Source organism: Haliaeetus albicilla, chromosome 18 (assembly GCF_947461875.1).
Source record: "Haliaeetus albicilla chromosome 18, bHalAlb1.1, whole genome shotgun sequence".
In the NCBI taxonomy this organism is placed as follows: domain Eukaryota; kingdom Metazoa; phylum Chordata; class Aves; order Accipitriformes; family Accipitridae; genus Haliaeetus; species Haliaeetus albicilla.
The window spans coordinates 19,751,474-19,769,833 of record NC_091500.1 but is presented as its reverse complement, the minus strand read 5'-3'; the positions used below and the strand labels follow the sequence as shown (position 1 = coordinate 19,769,833).

Here is an 18,360-nt window from a genome sequence, read left to right as displayed (position 1 = left end):
TTGAAAAGGTAGGTTCACTACCCCTTATACCAGCCTTTCACAGTCTCCACTTCATACTTTTTCTCGATAGAAACCCAGATGTGTGGCCACTATCAACAGACACAAACTTTCTTCCAGCAATAACTTGTGATTCAGAGCTTAGATCTCAGAGTCATAACCTGCTTATATCTTTACATTATCTGGCCAATCACATATCAAGCACAAGTAATTAATGGAAGAAAATAATTATAACAATTAGTAGCTAGATACAGTGTAATTCAATTGTCTGTTCATGAAGTCAGTTACAAATGCTACAATAAGAAAGCTAGTTTTACTAATACAAGAAAAATAAGTTACTCGCGTTTGGGATTTTTTAGTTGAATTTCACTTACCTGACGTCTCAAGATATCAACAGCTAGCATATCCAGAAAGTTCCAAGAAAAAGAATATTGCCCTATGCTAGTCAGCAGTTTTCTCAACTTGGGGCATTCAAACAATACATGTTGTTCTTAGTCAGCTGCTAATGACTATGCAGTTCTCCTCATTGGTTTACAGCTCTGAAGTACCCATAAGAGAGAAACCCCACCATAGGTTTTTTTATTGAACTTAAATGGAGAAAGACATACAGCCCTTTCCCGAAAAGCTTATCATCTAAGAAGAAAAAACCATGAAAGTATAACCAAATAAAAACAACCCCCAAAAAGCCTTGGTGGGTTTTTTAATCCCTAAGCCATCCCACAGTCAAATCTTCAGCTCAGAGATGGAATACAATTTCTTTGCTACTACTGACCAAATATGCCTTAAGTTTATTCCAAACGCAGAATCTTATTGGGGTGTACAATCTCACTGGGATCAGAGAGGCATGGCTCTTTAGGACGGACAGATCAGGAAGGTGAGAATGGAGAATTGCCCTTCATGAACAACAGCAACTAGAGTGCATAATGCTCCGTGGAGGGATGAGGGTGTGATGGGTTGACCCTGGCTGGATGCCAGGTGCCCACCAAAGCCGTTCTATCACTCCCCCCTCCTCAGCTGGACAGGGGAGAGAAAATATAACAAAGGGCTTGTGGGTCTAGATAAGGACAGGAGAGATCACTCACCCATTACTACCATGGGCAAAACAGACTCAGCTTGGGGAAAATTAACTCAATTTATTACAAATCAACCAGAGTAGGGTAATAAGAAATAAAACCAAATCTCAAAACACCTTCCCTCCAGCTATCCCTTCTTCCCAGGCACAACTTCACTCCCTGATTCTCTACCACCCCCCCCGCCGCCCCCCCCAGCAGCACAGGGGGACGGGAAATGGGATTTATGGTCAGTTCATCACATGTTATTTCTGCCGCTTCATCCTCCTCAGGGGGAGGACTCATCACACTCTTCCCCTGCTCCACCATGGGGTCCCTCCCACGAGAGACAGTCCTCCATGAACTTCTCCAACGTGGGTCCTTCCCACGGGCTGCAGTTCTTCACAAACTGCTCCAGCATGGGTCCTTTCCACGGTGTGCAGTCCTTCAGGAGCACACTGCTCCAGCGTGGGTCCCCCACGGGGTCACAAGTCCTGCCAGAAAACCTGCTCCAGCGTGGGCTCCTCTCTCCACAGACCCGCAGGTCCTGCCAGGAGCCTGCTCCAGCGCGGGCTTCCCACAGGGTCACAGCCTCCTTCGGGAACCCACCTGCTCCGGCGTGGGGTCCTCCCCGGGCTGCAGGTGGAGATCTGCTCCCCCGTGGACCTCCCTGGGCTGCAGGGGGACAGCCTGCCTCACCATGGTCTTCCCCATGGGCTGCAGGGGAATCTCTGCTCCAGTGCCTGGAGCACCTCCTCCCCCTCCTTCTTCACTGACCTTGGTGTCCACGGGGTTGTTTCTCTTACATGTTCTCACTCCTCTCTCTGGCTGCTGTTTCCGTCTGTCCCAACTTTTTTTCCTTCTTAAAATGTTTTCACAGGGGCACTACCACTATTGCTGATGGGCTCAGCCTTGGCCGGCGGTGGGTCCGTCTTAGAGCCGGCTGGCATGGGCTCTGTCGGACATGGGGGAAGCTTCCAGCAGCTTCTTACAGAAGCCACCCCTATAAAGCCCCCCCCGCCCTGCTACCAAAACCTTGCCACACAAACCCAATACAGAGGGCCAGCTGAGAGCTCATGGTTTAGCATTAGAAGGTAGACCAATGTGGCAACATTGCAGTTGGTGTCTGCTACAGGAAGGATGAAGCAGAGAATAACACAACCTTCAGACAACAACAAGGAGCTTTACATTCATAGGTCCTGGTCCTCCTATGGGACTTTAACCACCTCAGCATCTACTGGAACGGAAATGCAGCCGGATACAGGAGGTTTCTGCAGTACATTGATGATAACTAAACACCAGTGATCAATGAGACAATGGAGGTGTTCTGCTGGACCTCAGTTACAAACATCAAAGAACTGGTCGGAGGTGTGAAGGCTGGGGGAAGCCTAGGCTACAAAGATCAGGAGATGGAGGAGTTCATCTTGTTCCCTGACATGAAAGATCAAGGCAGATAACAGAATCACACATCGCCGTGAGCTTTAGGAGAGCAGACTTTGGCCTGGTTAGGGATCAGCTTCAAAGAACCCATGGAAGACAGACCTGGAGAGAAAGGGGATTCAGAAGAACGGGTTGATTTTCAAGGTTTACCTCCTCCAAGCTCAGGAATGGTCCATCCAGATGAGTAGGAAGTGAAACAGAAGGGGCAGGAGGCTTGCATACGTGAAGAAGGAGTTCCTGACTAAATTCAAACATAAAAAGAAAGCGTACAAGAGGTGGAAGGGACAGGTGGCTTCAGAGAGATACAGAAACAATATCTCACCACACAAGAATGTGGTGAGGAAGCCAAAGCTCCTCTGGAGTTGAATCTGGTAAAGAAACAAAAATCAACAAGAAGGGCTTCTACAGATATATCAGCAGCAAAGGGAAGACTTGAGAAAATGGGGGCCCACTGGTGAATGAGGCAGGGGACCTGATTACAGAGAACACAAAGAAGTCCAAAGTAGTGAATGTTTTCTTCACCCTGGTTTTTACTACCCTCAGGATTCAGGGATCCCAGGCCTCCAAGACCAGTGGGAAAGTCTGGAGCAATAAAGACTCGCCCTCCATAGAGAAGCATCAAGTTTGGGAATATTTAAACAAATGGGACCTGAGTGGATGCACTCACAAGAGCTGAGGAAGCTGGCCAATGTAATTATGAGGCCACTTTCAATTATTTTTGAAAGGACATGGTGATGGGGAGAGGTTCCTGAGGACTTTAAGAAAGTCAGCCTCCACTCAGTCCCTAGGAAGGTGACAGATTAAGTGAACCTGTAAAATATTTCCAAATATAAAGTGACTGGGAGCACTCAGTACAGATTTATGAAGAGGATATCATGCCTGACAAATTTGACTGCATTCTGCAATGAAAATTAAATTGAAAATACAGGCTCGGTAAACATGGGGAGAGTAGTTGATGTTGTTTATCTTTACTTTAACAAGCCTTTGGTATAGTCTCCCATAACATCCTCACTGACAAGCTGATGAAGTACAGGTGGACAACATGGTGGGTTGAAAAGTGGCAGAACTCAATGAGTGCCATTCTCAAAGGGTTGTGATCAGTGGCATGAAATCCACCTGGAAGCCAGTCACTACTGGTGTATCCCAGGGGCTAGCAGTGGGGCCAATACTGTTTGGCATCTTCATTAATGACCTCAGGGAACCTCAGAGGGACCGCAACAGGCTGCAGAAAGGGACCAACAGGAACCTCATGAAGTTCAACAGTGAGACACAAAGCCTTGCACCCGAGGAGGAGTAACCCCATGCTCCAGTGCACACTGGGGGGGCTGAGCAGCTAGAGAACAGCTCTGCAGAAAAGGCCCTGCAGGTCCTGGCAGCAGCAATGTAAACATGAGCCAGCAGTGCACTTGTGCCAAAGAAAGCTAACAGCCTCCTGGGCTGCGTTAGACAGATCATCACTAGCAGGTCAAGGGATGTGAACCTTCCCCTCTACTCAGTCCTGGGCAGACCACATATGGAAAACTGCATCCAGTTCTGGGCTCCCCAGTACAAAAGAAACATGGATATACTGGAGCAAGTGCAGGTAAGGGCCACAGAGATGATGATGGGATTGGAGACTGAAAAAGAGAAGGCACATTATTAATGTGAATAAATAATGTTGTTAGGAACTAAAGAAGACCGAGTCAAACTCTCTCAGTAGCACCCAGTGACAGGATAAGAGGCAATAGGCACAAATTGAAATAAAGGAAAATTCCACTTAAGCATAAAAAACCCCAAACATATAAGGCCCTGAAAAACCTGGTTTGATATCATTGTTGATTCTGCTTCAGGTAGGAGGTTGAACTCTAGTTCAACATCCCTTAAAACCCTCTGACATTCCTTACAACCTGAATTACTCCATGATTCTTAAACAGTGGAGAAATGCTGTTGGTCTACTGGATGGCACACGTACCCACAGTGGACATCAAAAAAACTATGCTGAGCTGCAAAATAATCTTCACAATGCCAGAAAAGGCACATAAACATTAACCTCAAATTCTCATATTCCCTGTAGCTACCTGTCACTCCAGTAGCTACAGGAGCAGAAATGTCTGCAATGGTCCTTAAGTTTTATGTCTAATGGTCAGAAATGTTGATGCTTGTTTGATGATGCATGAAGTCAATATAATCACAGTTTCCTTTTAAAAAACACTCACACAAGTTAAGAGAATTAAGGTTGCAAACCATCACCTAAAAATTAGTGAAAAAAGGACTTGAATTATAATAGTCTTCAAAATATTTGAACACATTTCACGTAAGCACTGTAGAGAATAGAATACTCTACAGTTTTAGTGTTATCAGATGACTAGATCAAACTCTAGATTTCCTACCTTATAAAAAAATTATCAATTAGCTAAACATTTAAGATATGGCTAGGACTTGAATTGTGGTTTTGATAAAAGTCAGCAAGAGCAAAAGAAAAAAAAAATTTAGCGTTCTCTTAAGAGTCTATCAAGCAAGCGACTCTTCTTCAGCCTCTCCAGCATTCCAAGAAAGATGGAACATGGAAAAGCTGAAGCAGGCTATCCTTCTATGGTGGAAAGGACACAGAAAATGGAATGCAAAAAAAGGTGAAATTGCAAAATGTCTTAACATTTACTGGAAGGAACTTGCACATTATGCTTGGTTTCACTTGCATGATTCAGGAATAACTCCTAAGTCTAATGCAAACCTGAAAAAACCAAGCCTCTAAGTTTCAGTTATTCAACAAGCTAGTTGGACAAGAACACCTAAACGCATACTCTAAGACCTTATGCTTATCTACAAAATGTTATTTACTGCAACAATAGCATTGACTGGAGATGGAGAAAGAACGCATTTTCTTTCAGTTTATTATACTATTTCAGTTCAATATTTGAAAATTTTGATTTAAAAAGCTCTTTGAAATTGGAGAAGGAAAACCATTCTTCTTGTTCTAAGCTCAAAAAAAAAGGGGGGGAAGGAGGGGGAAGAGAATGAAGCCTTCTAATACTGAAGGATAGAGCAGCTTGATAATTCAACAGATTCTCTCCCAGTGACAGTTCTAATTCAGAAGCATTTTATCCACTTCCTGTATTTTAGAAGCACTCTTTTCAATATCATGACCATCCTGTAATACTCCAATTTCAGTAATTTTCTCTCCTCCCTCTTCTTTCTGATATTAGTTCTATTTTGCTTCACAGCACAAATGTTACAATTATCCTGATAATGGCTGTCAAATAAAGATGAAATCCTAAATCAAGGGATAACAAGCATCTGTGCTTCAAGTTAATTATATCATATAGAATCCCCCAGTTCTTACACTTTTCCCTATGTATCTGCTCTTACTCACTGGCTGAGACACTACTGAGCTTGACTCCTACTGCAGTCTTACATATGAATAAGATTATAGCACAGACTAAGATAATACAGCTATGTTACCTGTCATTTGGACTGAACTCAATATACATCCATGCACAGAGGCCTTCAAACCTGAACAGCAATTAGCATGGAACAATTTCTCAAGCCATTCACCACTTCTGTAGTGGTTTTCCATCATCTGGATCAGACAGTAAGCCACAACACTTAAAACCTTATTGAAGGGTACTTGTAAAGGAACACTACAGATTACATATAACAGCTAGAATTCATAGAAAAACAACAGGTACAAGCTACAAAGAACATTAGGAGAATACCAAGCACATTTATTTCCTCCTTCAAACTATGGGAATAAACTTTCTTCTGTACAAGCCTCCACTACTGCTGAGAAGAGCACTGGGGAATATTTAGAGAGATGCATTCAACTTCCCTCCCCATTTTAATAACTGTAGCATTTCACATGGCTGTACCAATGATCTCCCTACATGGAGTGTTTTCACTACAGCAAAGGAAAGTGAAACCAGTGAAGTCAGTGTCACCTGCTGTTTTCAATACTAAGCAGTTGAAAGCATCACCAGCAGCATTATTTCCAATACCCTTACTGATGAATTTTCTCTGCAGGAAGTTGTTTGTTTTTTTTTTTTAATAGACAAGTTTACTGTGCGTACGTGTAATGCACCAGACAACCATAACTCATAGCAGGTTTAATGTTTTTAAATTAATGGGTTTTAAATGCAGACTTTATTTTCCTTTTCATCAAAATTAAACAGCAGTTTCATGTTTGTATGTCTCTATGTTCTGGATCTACAAACCCGAGCTATTTATACTGAGTCTTCAGGTGCCACTGTGCAGCGGTTGTATCTTGTTTGCACACGTGCCTGCCTGCATGTGTAAAGCTGCAGATAAGAACAGCCTTCTCCATTTGCACTTTCTTTTGCCCTCTGGTGGCTTTGTATGTCCCTACATGTAATGGAAGTGCAGAACCTGTATTTACAGGAGTTGAAAAACACATTTGCACTGGAAAAATAAATTGGTTTCCACATATATTTCAATGGATTTAAGAAATTGAATACTTAAGAGAAGCAGGGGCAAGCGCAAACACAGAAGACAACAGCAACGTAGAAAATTATTTTTAAAGTACTTAATTTCAAAATAGTCTGGGAAAGGTTTTTAAACCAACTTTAAGGGTGCTGCTTTCATTAGTCAGTCACTTTACAGATAGAATCTATTTTTGTTGCAGTGATAACAACCTGACTTAAAAAAAATCTCATTATTGTTACACCTGATAGAGATTTTGCTTTTAAATTTCATTTTCCCTCTTCCTAGTGAGAGAAATTCATCTAGCCTTATCCCATGGACTTAAAACAAGGATTTATCTGAAACGCTAAAGTTAAAAACAAAAGAGGCATTCCACCGTGAGCTCCCCAGATAGTGTTATTAGTGTCACAGTATCAACTCCTAGTCTTACAGGAGTTGACACTTTCAGATAATTCCATGCCATGCCAAAGGCGGGAACAACTGAAGGACTCCAGAAAACTTGGTGGCCAAAAAAGTGACAGATGAGCTTCTCTGTATACAAAAGTTAGTTAATGCATTGTAGAGAAAAATAATTTAAGCCATCCTGACATGATACTGCACTCAGAACTGGTAGTTACAACTCAGAAAAAAGTTCTTTGTGTCAAGACTGACAGTTCTCTGAACCTAATGTGCAGCAGTAGCTATGGAAGCCAGCAAAACATCAGGCATCCGTACAAAGGGCACTGAGAATAAAATAGAAAGCATTGTTTCACAGCCCCATAAAAACTTGGTAATGCCCATATATCTCAAAAGGAGAATGCAATTCTAGTGTTTGCATCTAAAGAAGGGCATAGCAGATTTGGAGAAGGGCAACGTAAACGAAGATGGTAGAAAAACTGTCTTATTAGATGTTCAACAGGTTAGAACTATTTCATTTAGAAGGAAAACACCTTGGGAAGAACATGACCCAAGTTTACAGAAACAGAAAAGCAGTGGCAAGGTGAAAGAATTGCTATTACAGGCCAAATCTTGCAATCTTAGAACTAAGTGGCACTCACTGAAATAGTACAAGGTAAGTTTAAAATTAAAGGGTGGGGACTTTGGCCAGTGAGTAGCTGACTGAAAATTGATGTTAAAAAAGTTTGTGGCAGAAGGCAGTCCCAGCTGGTTCAAAAAGGGATTAGAGACCTATCTATAAACCTGTCTATGCTGTTCTACATAGGATCTCCTGTTGCTGCTGTAGGAGTCATGATACTGGTATAGATGAACCAGTCATTGGTCTGATCAACAGGTTGGCACTATTCCATTTGGAAGGAAAAGGTAAAGATAGTTCTTATATACTTACCTCTCACAGAAACAGCAGCATGAAGGTAAAATGCCTTGCTGCATCTCACCCATCCACTCCATACCAAAAATAGTTCACACTAACAAACAAGATCGTTGTGTCATTCCTTTTTTTTCCCCCCACCTCTGTAGGTTTTCCACTAGAACTGATAGTTATGTCCAAGAAAATTTTTAATTCTGTATAGGTGAAGGTTACCCTGATAATCAATCAGGATAACTAGGCTCCCTTTTCTCCTGATCTACTTTGGAGATAAATAGGAATGGTATCTCAGCAGCTCTTCCTCTGTTTTCCTCAACCCCCAAAGCAGAAATGGACAGGAAGTCATACTAGGGTTTGTGATAACCAATTCTTAAGCAAGCCATATTTCAAAACAAAAGGAAGGCACAGACAAGGAATGAAACACACACAGATTAATTTGCAGCACTGAAGACACTCTTACTTTTCCCAACAGTTCAAGTAATCTTATTAGTACATTCAGGTGAACTGCAAATAATCCTGTTATGGAGGAACGTGAGATGGAGAACATACTGTGCTCTGTAAACTGCAAATTTTTATGGAAAAGTGTACTGTATTTAAAATTCCTCCAAGTTTTTCTTAGCCATTGAAGCTAAGTAGCTGCCCAATAAAATGAAAGTCTGAAAACAGACTGATCAATAGCCCTCCCTTCATCAGCACACACATCCTGGGATGCCAGTTTCCCTGTTCACTAGGACAAGATGATCTGATTTGAAAGGGGAAAATGTTGAAAGGATATGAGCAAAAAATAGCATTTGGTTTGCTTGCTTTTATGAAGGGAATGGAAGAAAAAATGACCACCCTCTTTTTCCCTTTCAAACTTTTTGCATTTATAAATATACAACAGAGACCTTCACTGATAGCTGGTTTAGATTTTAAACAGCTCTGCAATTGATAGACTGCAGTCATGTTTCCCTCTTTTTAAAGAAATCTCTAGTGTCATTAGCAACAAATATGAATCAGAACAGGTACAACAGCATATACTGATGCCATCAGTACAAGAGATGCTTATTAATTTGACAAGTCTGCCTAAGAATCAAGTTAAACTATTTAAATGCTCATTTTGCCTTCACCTCGTGGTGCATTTCTGGCAGCAGTTAAGAGTCATCAGATATCAATGGGCTTTTAAACATTTTAGGGCTCATTTTCCTGCTAATACTTTTCTTTACACATTGTTTAAGTATTTCCTTCATGAACTACTACAGAAGATACCCAAAGAACAAGGTGACAAGTATTCTTCCTAATGTTTTTAAGATCTGTGACTGCCAGCTTACAAAAAATAATAATAAATCTATCAAGAATACACATTCACATTTTTCTTTTTGACTTTGCATTTCCTTGTGTAGTTGTACATAACATGTCTTTCATCCTTTGTTCCCACAGGAATTTTTAAGAGAAATAACCAATGACCATTCTTCTCCAAGCAGCACAGGATATAGCATTCTATGAAAAACTGCCCTCCTTCAAAATAGCTGTCATTTTTTAATTGTACTTGATGAGACTAAAGTCACACATTTCAAGGATGACAGAAGTACCAGAGAGCATGTGACATGTTGCTCCTTTGCTCAGGACTGCCTATGGTCTCAATGTCATCAAGAAAAAGAAATGTCAGCTGTTTAAAAAAAAAACAAAAAACCAAAAAACCAAAACACTTTCTCTCGAAGTTCTGCTAAATATCATTCAATGATGAAAAGCACAGGTAAAATAATCACAAGCAACTCCTAAAACAATTCTTCAGTATATTCTATATAATTTATTGACATTATTTAAAGAGTTTGAATTATTCCTTTCTAATTAGTCAAAGCATGAACATTTGTTAAACCTCAGATTACCTGAAACCTTTCTATAAACTCAGAAATTACCATGCTGGCAAAGAGCTCTGGTCCACGGTCTAATTCAGAATTTAGTATCTGAAAACAGCTAGAAAAGAGTACCATCTTCAGAAGCAAAAGCTAGGATAAATTAGACAGTTATCATCATTAGACACATATTTTGCCTCAATGAACTTGTGCACCTAATACCCAGCAGTTAAACATTCACTTCAAATTGAGAAGTGTGAAGTTTTCTCTAATTCATCAGCATTCTTTAAGACATACCTGCACAATACCTAGCAATCCTAATTACAACACGACCACCTCATAGCACTAGACACTGTATAAAAGCTATACAAAAAGGATAACTGTTCCAAAACTCTGTTCTTCTCTAGAAGGACCAAATTATCTCCAAAATTATTTCTCTCAATTTTGTGGAATAAGCTGCACAACAGAACCATCATACCGAGATAAGCAGAACAGAAATTCTTGACCATAGCTTCCTACCTTAATTTATTTCATATATGTCTTAATCATGTCTTTTGTCTAATTTCTGAAGTACTTGCATGTTTCCCTGCACTACATTCTCCAAAACAAACAATCTGTGTATTTTATAACAATCTGCAATGGAGAACCATGACAGATATTTTATTTTTTGGCAACTCAATAAAGTCAGGTACAGTTCTCCAGCCCTGAGGCCAGCTAACATAGTTAAGCTCAAAATTTTTTCAGGGTAAGCTGAAGGAAGGAGGCCGCACTCCAAATACTCATGATGTTCTTGGACTACCTCTGAGCACCATTGCCTGAAAGTGCTAGGTGGCCCACACCAAAACTGCTCAGGGAACATCCTGAGTCTAACAGCACGCACTACTGCAAGTCAGTCCCTAGGTCAATGCCATGGCCCTGTCCAAGTTACTGGAATACATATATAACCGTAAAATATTAGTCTAATATCCTGAAATGATTTATTTTACTCTATGGGTTATAATTTCCAGCAAAAAATATCATTATAGCAATACTGATGCAAAAAACCAAGAGCAGCCAGCTGTCCAATAGCAAAACCTGATTATTCAATATTAAGTTGGGGGGGGGGGGGGTTTGTTTGTTTGTTTGTTTAGAGTCAGCAGGTTTTATACCTCACAAGCTAGCAGGTAAGAGTTGTTTTCTTCTTAAATACTCACACACACACTCTCCACACCTGCTCCCATGCTGCTTGACATCATTAAAGTGAATAATTCCAAACATCAGACTTCAATGCTGTTATTTTTTGTGGCCCATTATGTCACATTCTAATTTTCAAGTTTTCAATTACATAAAGGTACTCTTGTGGCTGTGAAAATACCCTTGCAACTCAATTCACAACTGCATAAACTATCAGCATAAACATTTTGTTTAGTTTGCTAGCACTGTTTGAAACAGTAAAAAAGAGAAATGAAGTCTTCAGACCGCTGTTCATCTTACAGCAGCATCAAAACTAAAAGTTAGACTCAACGATTTAAGAATCGACAAATTATTTCATTGAGCGTTTCAGTAAATGGCATGGAAAGGAAGAAGAACATAAGGCCTCAGGAAAATAGGGGGAGTTGCCACAGATGAAGAAAGAAAATGCAAAATAGAAAGCACTAATCAAAAAACTGAGCAGGCAGACATTTAGTCACAATAATAGATTTTTCTACTGACAGACACTAAATGGTACAGAAAACACCTACAAAATGCTAACACTTAAGGGCCGTATCTTACCCCTTTAACATTTCTACAGTCTTACACAGAACTGATTGCCCAAAGGCTACGTACCACCTCACACCTTGTTGCTTACTCACGCATAGTTGCAGTCATATGCTTGTCCTTTAAGTGACATACCCCTTATTTGTTGTTGAGATCTCCTTCCTTCAGGATCTCCTTATTTCTCCAGTTATACTACTTCCTTCATTTCTTCACTTTGTCTTTCAGTAAACATTTCCCCATCAGATCTGTGACAGTTAACAGTGCATTGGCATTGCCTATGATTATGCTCTTGAGATTGGGTCATTTACTTTTGCCCCCCACCCCCAAGCATTTCCTTCACCTGCAAGCAGGAGATACGCTGAAGTAGCTGCTTACAATCACTCCCTGAAAACTCACCTTTACAGTAATGGAGATAGCTACCTAGATCCAATTAGAGGTTCAGCAGGCAAACTGTATTTTCCACCAATGCAGAATTTTTAGTCTGGATTATTTCTCTATTTCCACTCTTCTATCTCCCCATCACTTCATGTAAACCCACCGGTTTGCTTTACCCCTTGACTTCTCAAACAATTTTACCATCTCTTCTAAGCATCTGTACATCTACCAGAACATAGTAACTACCCAAGTAGCTAGCCATGAGATAGTATCAAAATTTAAACAAACCACTAGTTCCTCACTGATATTCTGAATAGATTCATCGGTATCTCAGAGCAATGTATAATTCTGAGGTTTTATTCTACCTTATAGGATATAATGAAAGTTATATTCAGGTTCTGCAAAGAATAAAGTAGAAACTATTGGATTAAGGCTTCCCTTTATATTTATAAAAAATTATTTTAGAATGATAGTTTTCCCCAAACACATCATCACGAGCATTCACCCTCTTTACTGAATATTCTGAATATTCTGCTGTGCAGAGACCAGACACAAGTCATTCAGAAAGAAGCCATCCATTGCTGGTAAAGTGGCATGGCTGCAAAACTCTTCACATGGCCTACAAAAAAATCCCTCTGCATTCTCTATTCCTTTAATAATGTAGCTGAAATTTACTTTATAAGTCCTTAGGAAATAGTCCGTCTCCATTTTAGCAGTATTCTAAAATAGCAGGTGAGAGAAAGGAAGGGATGTATAAACAAGAGAGCAGATTAAAATGAAGTTCTATAAGAAACAAAGCATAGCAAGACACACTCACACTCAAAAACCACATACAACCTGTACCTACCAATGCACATCCACCTAACTGGTAAATTTTTCAAATACCCAATGACAGTGTATTATAAACTGGACTGACAAAGAGGGCATCATTCAGAAATCAACATATTTTCAAGTATTCCCCAACTTGATCTTAACCCAGGGCTCCCACTTTTTTCAGCCAACCCCAGAGCCGAGGCTTCCATCACCTACTTTACAAAAGAATACAAAAGTGGTATTAGACATGTTCCAGTCTGTTGTCTGTTGGTATTTCTTCCTGCCTCGGAACACTATTAAAAGTCCATTCAAATGGCTTTCCAATTTCCGCTCCTGTAGCCTGAAACTTCAGCAATACTGAGACTGTATAGGGATCGTATTCCAGTGGGGTCTAGGGCTTTGTCAGGTTTTCATTGTTCTAGTTCCCAAGTGACTCCACTCTAGCACGATCTACAAGGTTTTGGCATTTCACCTCATCACAATGAAAAATTTATGCTAGCATAGGCTAGAATGCACTTTTGTGTAGTGAAGCAAGGCTTCTTTCAAACTCTTAGCAATATGCATGTAAAATTATTTTCCCCTCAGCAGGTGAATAGACGTCTTGGATGGCTACCAACTTCTTGCAAATTTGAAGACTAATTTATCCTCATTTTTAAACTTCTTATTATATTTAGTGTACCATTATTCTCACTGGTTTATATCATTATTTGGAGGGTACAGTCTTGACCCTCACCCCACCCCATCATTATTCTTTTCTGATATTTAAAAGTGCATTTCTACTAAGATACTATAATGTCCTTAATTACTTTGTCACCTTTCTTATTCACTTTTTAAGTGTCACTCCTGTCACATTTTAGTTAAAAGAAAGTAAAAAGCGAATAGCCAACTGACTATAGCTAGTCAGAATAGCAAAAAAGAAGCAAGGTGTAAAGTTCCTAGAATTGTTCTGACAGGGATTTTCCACTAAATACAGCATCCTCCATTTCAAATCTGGACCCCTGTGAAGCAAATTATTTGATTTCTGCTTTGTTGAATATAACTAAGATATCAATAAATATTAAAGGCAAATAAGCACGTGTAAATTTTCAGAGATTAAGCATTAACCAATTAAAATGCAACTGCAGTACTCCAGCTTATTGCCACTTTTATCATCACCCAAAACCCTCTGTACATTGTACCCTTTTCTCAACAATCCATCCTTTTAGCTTTTTTTAGAACCTAATCTATATCATACTGAATTTTAACAATCTAATTTAACTTCTAAAGCTAGAAGACTACGAAACTAATTTTTCCCCTTAATTTTTACCTATTTTAAAGCTGTCAGTAGCAATCTTATCCTGTTCAAGAAAAAAACCCCACCCGCTATTTTAATACACTTGACTTGCCGCAGTAAAGGGGAAAAATAATGCATCAATACGTCACAAAACTGACTAACAGTGCATAAGTTCATCTAGATATCTCAAGTATAAATTTTACAAAGCCTTCTTCCCCCGTCCCCAAAATATTCAGATTTTAATCCTTCTTTTCCCTCTTATACCTAGCGTCTTCACGCCTAGCTTCTTCATGTATTTATGCACTCTTCTCCCTTCAGTTAGGGAATCTGGGATAAAATACAGCATTCCTAATTCTTACAGTGCTCACAATACCAAATAGCTGCCAAACACATTTGCAGAAGGAAAAAAAAAAAAAAAAAAGTTACTTCTCAGTGTAATGACTGCCTAAAATAGGTAGCTCATGTCAGGGATTTTTATTTCTTTATTTTAAACCATGGATCTGAAGGATCCAATTATGTTTCTAAAACGTAGGAAAGCCACTAGGTTCACAGATTGCTACGCTGATATCTCCCCCGCCACAACCATAAAGTTTGTTTAAAAACCCTAGGAAATAATTTATTTATTAAAATAGAGGTGCAAAATTAACCTTACAAAACATTATCTGTTACCAAATCGGTTTTAGTGTTTTATCAAAAAACATTCAGTGTTTTATCATGCTTTGGCTATATCTGGACTATCATTTGAACATGAGAAAAGCAATTTTTTAACAGCAAAGGTGGCAAATGACAAGAAGCAGAAAGACAACATCACCTCTGATCAACTACTAGATCTACTGAATACACATCTTGCCCATTAGCAATGCGAGTTACACAGGAATGGTCTTAATACATTTCTAGCATACAATATTGCCGAGTACGTTAGAAATGTATAATATAGGCAAGTACTATGCCTTCAGCATAGTAGATTTCTGATCTTTGCTGAAAGTTAGGCAAGATTACACATTACTAGTAAGCCTATCACTTGATAATAAAATCATCTTCCTATAACATCAGTAGTAATAGTATAAAATTCCCTAAGTGATATATCCATCATTGGTGGGACCGGAGGGACCACTATAATCAAGACAGGAACTGAGTAGAATAAGTTTTCCCTTTGCAATTACATGACTTTCCTAAATTGGTGTTTCTAATGTGCGTGTAGCACTTAAAAACAATCCAGTAGACAACAAGGAAATTAATTTTCACTGACATGGAAGCCTAACTATTATGACTCATGAGCACATGACTTTGCTCTTCAGTAGGTGTACCAATAATAATAATAATAATAATAACAATGTACATTTGAAGTTGTACCTCCTTATGCCTCTTTCACTTATATGAGTCAAGGACAAGTAAAAAGATTTCACTTATCCATGAAGCAGGGGAAAAAAAAATAATTTGTAAATCCCCTAGCGAGTGACAGGGACACATTGTTTCTACATTAGCATCATTCCTTTTGAAGAAGGCTTCCTACCTGTATGATTCAGGGGAAAAAAAACAAAACAAAACAAAACAAACCCAAAAAACTTCATAACAATGACTTTGGAAACAGATGCTATGTATATATATATTGGGGGGGGGGGGGGGGGACTGACACCAAAAAACATACATACATATACACATGCATGGAAAAAAAGCTTCAGATCTGTAAAATCCCACACAATCATGCTTGGAAGTAGCTAAAGTGCCCTCTTTGAAGGAAAACAAAATAAACACAAAAAACCCAAAACAAACCAAAAAACCCAAACATAGGAACTTCCCCATCCGAGAAGATCTTTCAACGTTTGATTAACAGCCTTGTTACATCAATTCAAGGCCTCTCTCAACCAGAACAGCAAAAACTTTCAAACATTATTGCATCAGCATCCTTCTCAAACACACAGAGGGCTTATAACTTTCCATTTGAGTCTTGACGCCACAAATAACCTATCGTTACCAGCTGAATAAGAGTATCAGTTTCCCTCATGCAATTCTTAGCACTCAGCAGAAATTAACAAAAAGCTTTGTGTATTATAATTATTTTGCTAAATTTAATCCTTACAAGAGAAAAGAGAAGCAAATAACATCAGATCCCTTGTATTTCAAAACATACAGCAAGACTGCTAGCGTTATCTTTGACTTTGAGGCAGTAGTTTTAACTGTCAAGTAGATAATAAAGTAAAAAAAGTGTCTAAACGTCTCAATAATATTACAGGGGATGATAACAACTGGATACTGAGGAAAGATTTTTCACTACATTTTAAAAATATGGTATGATTAAAAAAAGGAAGAGTAGCTAAGTTATAGGGAAAGTATGTTTAAAAAGAAATCTTTTATCTTGCGTAAGTCAGCTCTAGAAAAAGAATTAATCTATGGTTTGAAGAACAGCAAGTCCAGATGACTGAAACACTAAAGCAAATTATTCAGGAATCAATATTTTTCTGTATCGCTAGCTGCAAAATGCTTTTAAAAAGTTAATCAAGACCAAAAAAGCTCTCTTCAAAGTAGGTACACAGTATTACTCTTTCAGTTCAACCACTATTATATTCCCCAAACTTCCTATATTAAAGGCATACTTCTCCTAGACACAAAACAAAGAACAGGAGAGCTGTGAAAAAAGTGCTCTTCTGTTTGCACCTACTACATGTTTTTTCATAAAGTAACATAAGACCTTATTCATCCCTTGGTTATGCTAACTATAAGTGTAAGAAAGTGAAAGAAAACTCAGTATCTCTCCCAATATAAAAGAGGAAATTTCAAAGTCTTTTCATGAGTGCTTCACCCTATTCCATTAGCTTACTTCAGTGAGTTATGAAATGCAAAATGCACATGATTCCACTTTTCTTCAGTGCCACATTTCACCACTTATTTAAGCAACTTCAAAAAATAGCTATTACTAATGGACACACACCACTTTTCTTTGCTCTCCAAGTTTCAAAAACAGTCAAGATTTGCCAGTAGTATTGGGTTCAGATGCAGAGATGGTCACAATACGTATGACTGTTCCTGACAGCATCATCTCATTTGACTGGTACTTCAATGAGGAAAACAGTTAAGAGTCTTTTTAAAATAACAAAACAAATGCAATACAAAAAAAAAAAAACATTTTAAAAGTTTCCATTGCTTAATTTTCTGCAGAAAGTTTATGGCTGATGATTCTAAATGAAGATACATGAAGTAAAACAATAAACCCTCATGTTCAGAAACTAGGTAAACTAAATCCAGAACACAAGCTAGAATAGAAAACATACATATGAATTAATAGGTCCAATAATGGAAATCAGAAAACTCACAGATATTTAGAGTGTTTGGATAGAAGCTCAATTCTAGCAATCTCAGTAAGCTCTCTCCGAAAGAGAATTTTCAATTAATATGCATATTGCTGTAAGGAATTGTTATAAAGAACTTAAATATAGGCCTTCTTGAGAAAAAAGTATAAAACTATTTGTTTTCGCCATACTTTCTAGAGCAATACTTGAGCTCAAGAATAGACACAAATTGAAAAAATGAAGACTGGTTAACATTAAATGGTACGTTACATACATGAAATATTGGACTTGATAAGCTATCTTGTACCATCTTGCTGTTCAGTTATGTACTGAAAAAGAGGTACAGAAATTCTTTAAAATGTTTCACACTATTCCGTGCAGCACAATATTCTTTAAGAAAATAAAAATGCAATCAACTCAGAAAGGCTAGAGAAAGAAACTTAGAAACTTGCTTTGGTTTTCTTTAAAGGAGACTTCTGACAACTTTCTCAGATTCTCCCCTGAAACTAGCCAGAAAATTACTAAGACTACTTTAGAATTTCAGGCCCGATTACTGCTTTCTCATTTTTTCCATGGATCACTGGCAAGGTGAGAAAGTTATGTTCACCAAGTCAACCAGAGAGTAAAAAGTAGTCAAAAACCAGGCCAATACGATTTCAGTGCTCTCTTAGTCAAAATTTAGAAAACCGAAAAAGCTCTTTATTACTCTACTTATCTTCTATAATTGTCTTCAAAAGATTCACATAAGATTTGTGAAAGAAATTCAAATTTTAGCACTTTTATTTCAATCCAAAAGAACCAGAAGAAGCAAGCAGTCCTGGAACCTTCTCTCCAACAT

General features: G+C 38.7%; 1 protein-coding gene across 3 annotated transcripts in view; it reads right to left on the bottom strand.

The window, feature by feature from the left end:
• EIPR1 (EARP complex and GARP complex interacting protein 1) overlaps window positions 1-18,360 on the bottom strand; it is a 96,477-nt gene that overhangs the window by 58,433 nt on the left and 19,684 nt on the right. The gene's annotated exons all lie outside the window — the stretch shown is intronic.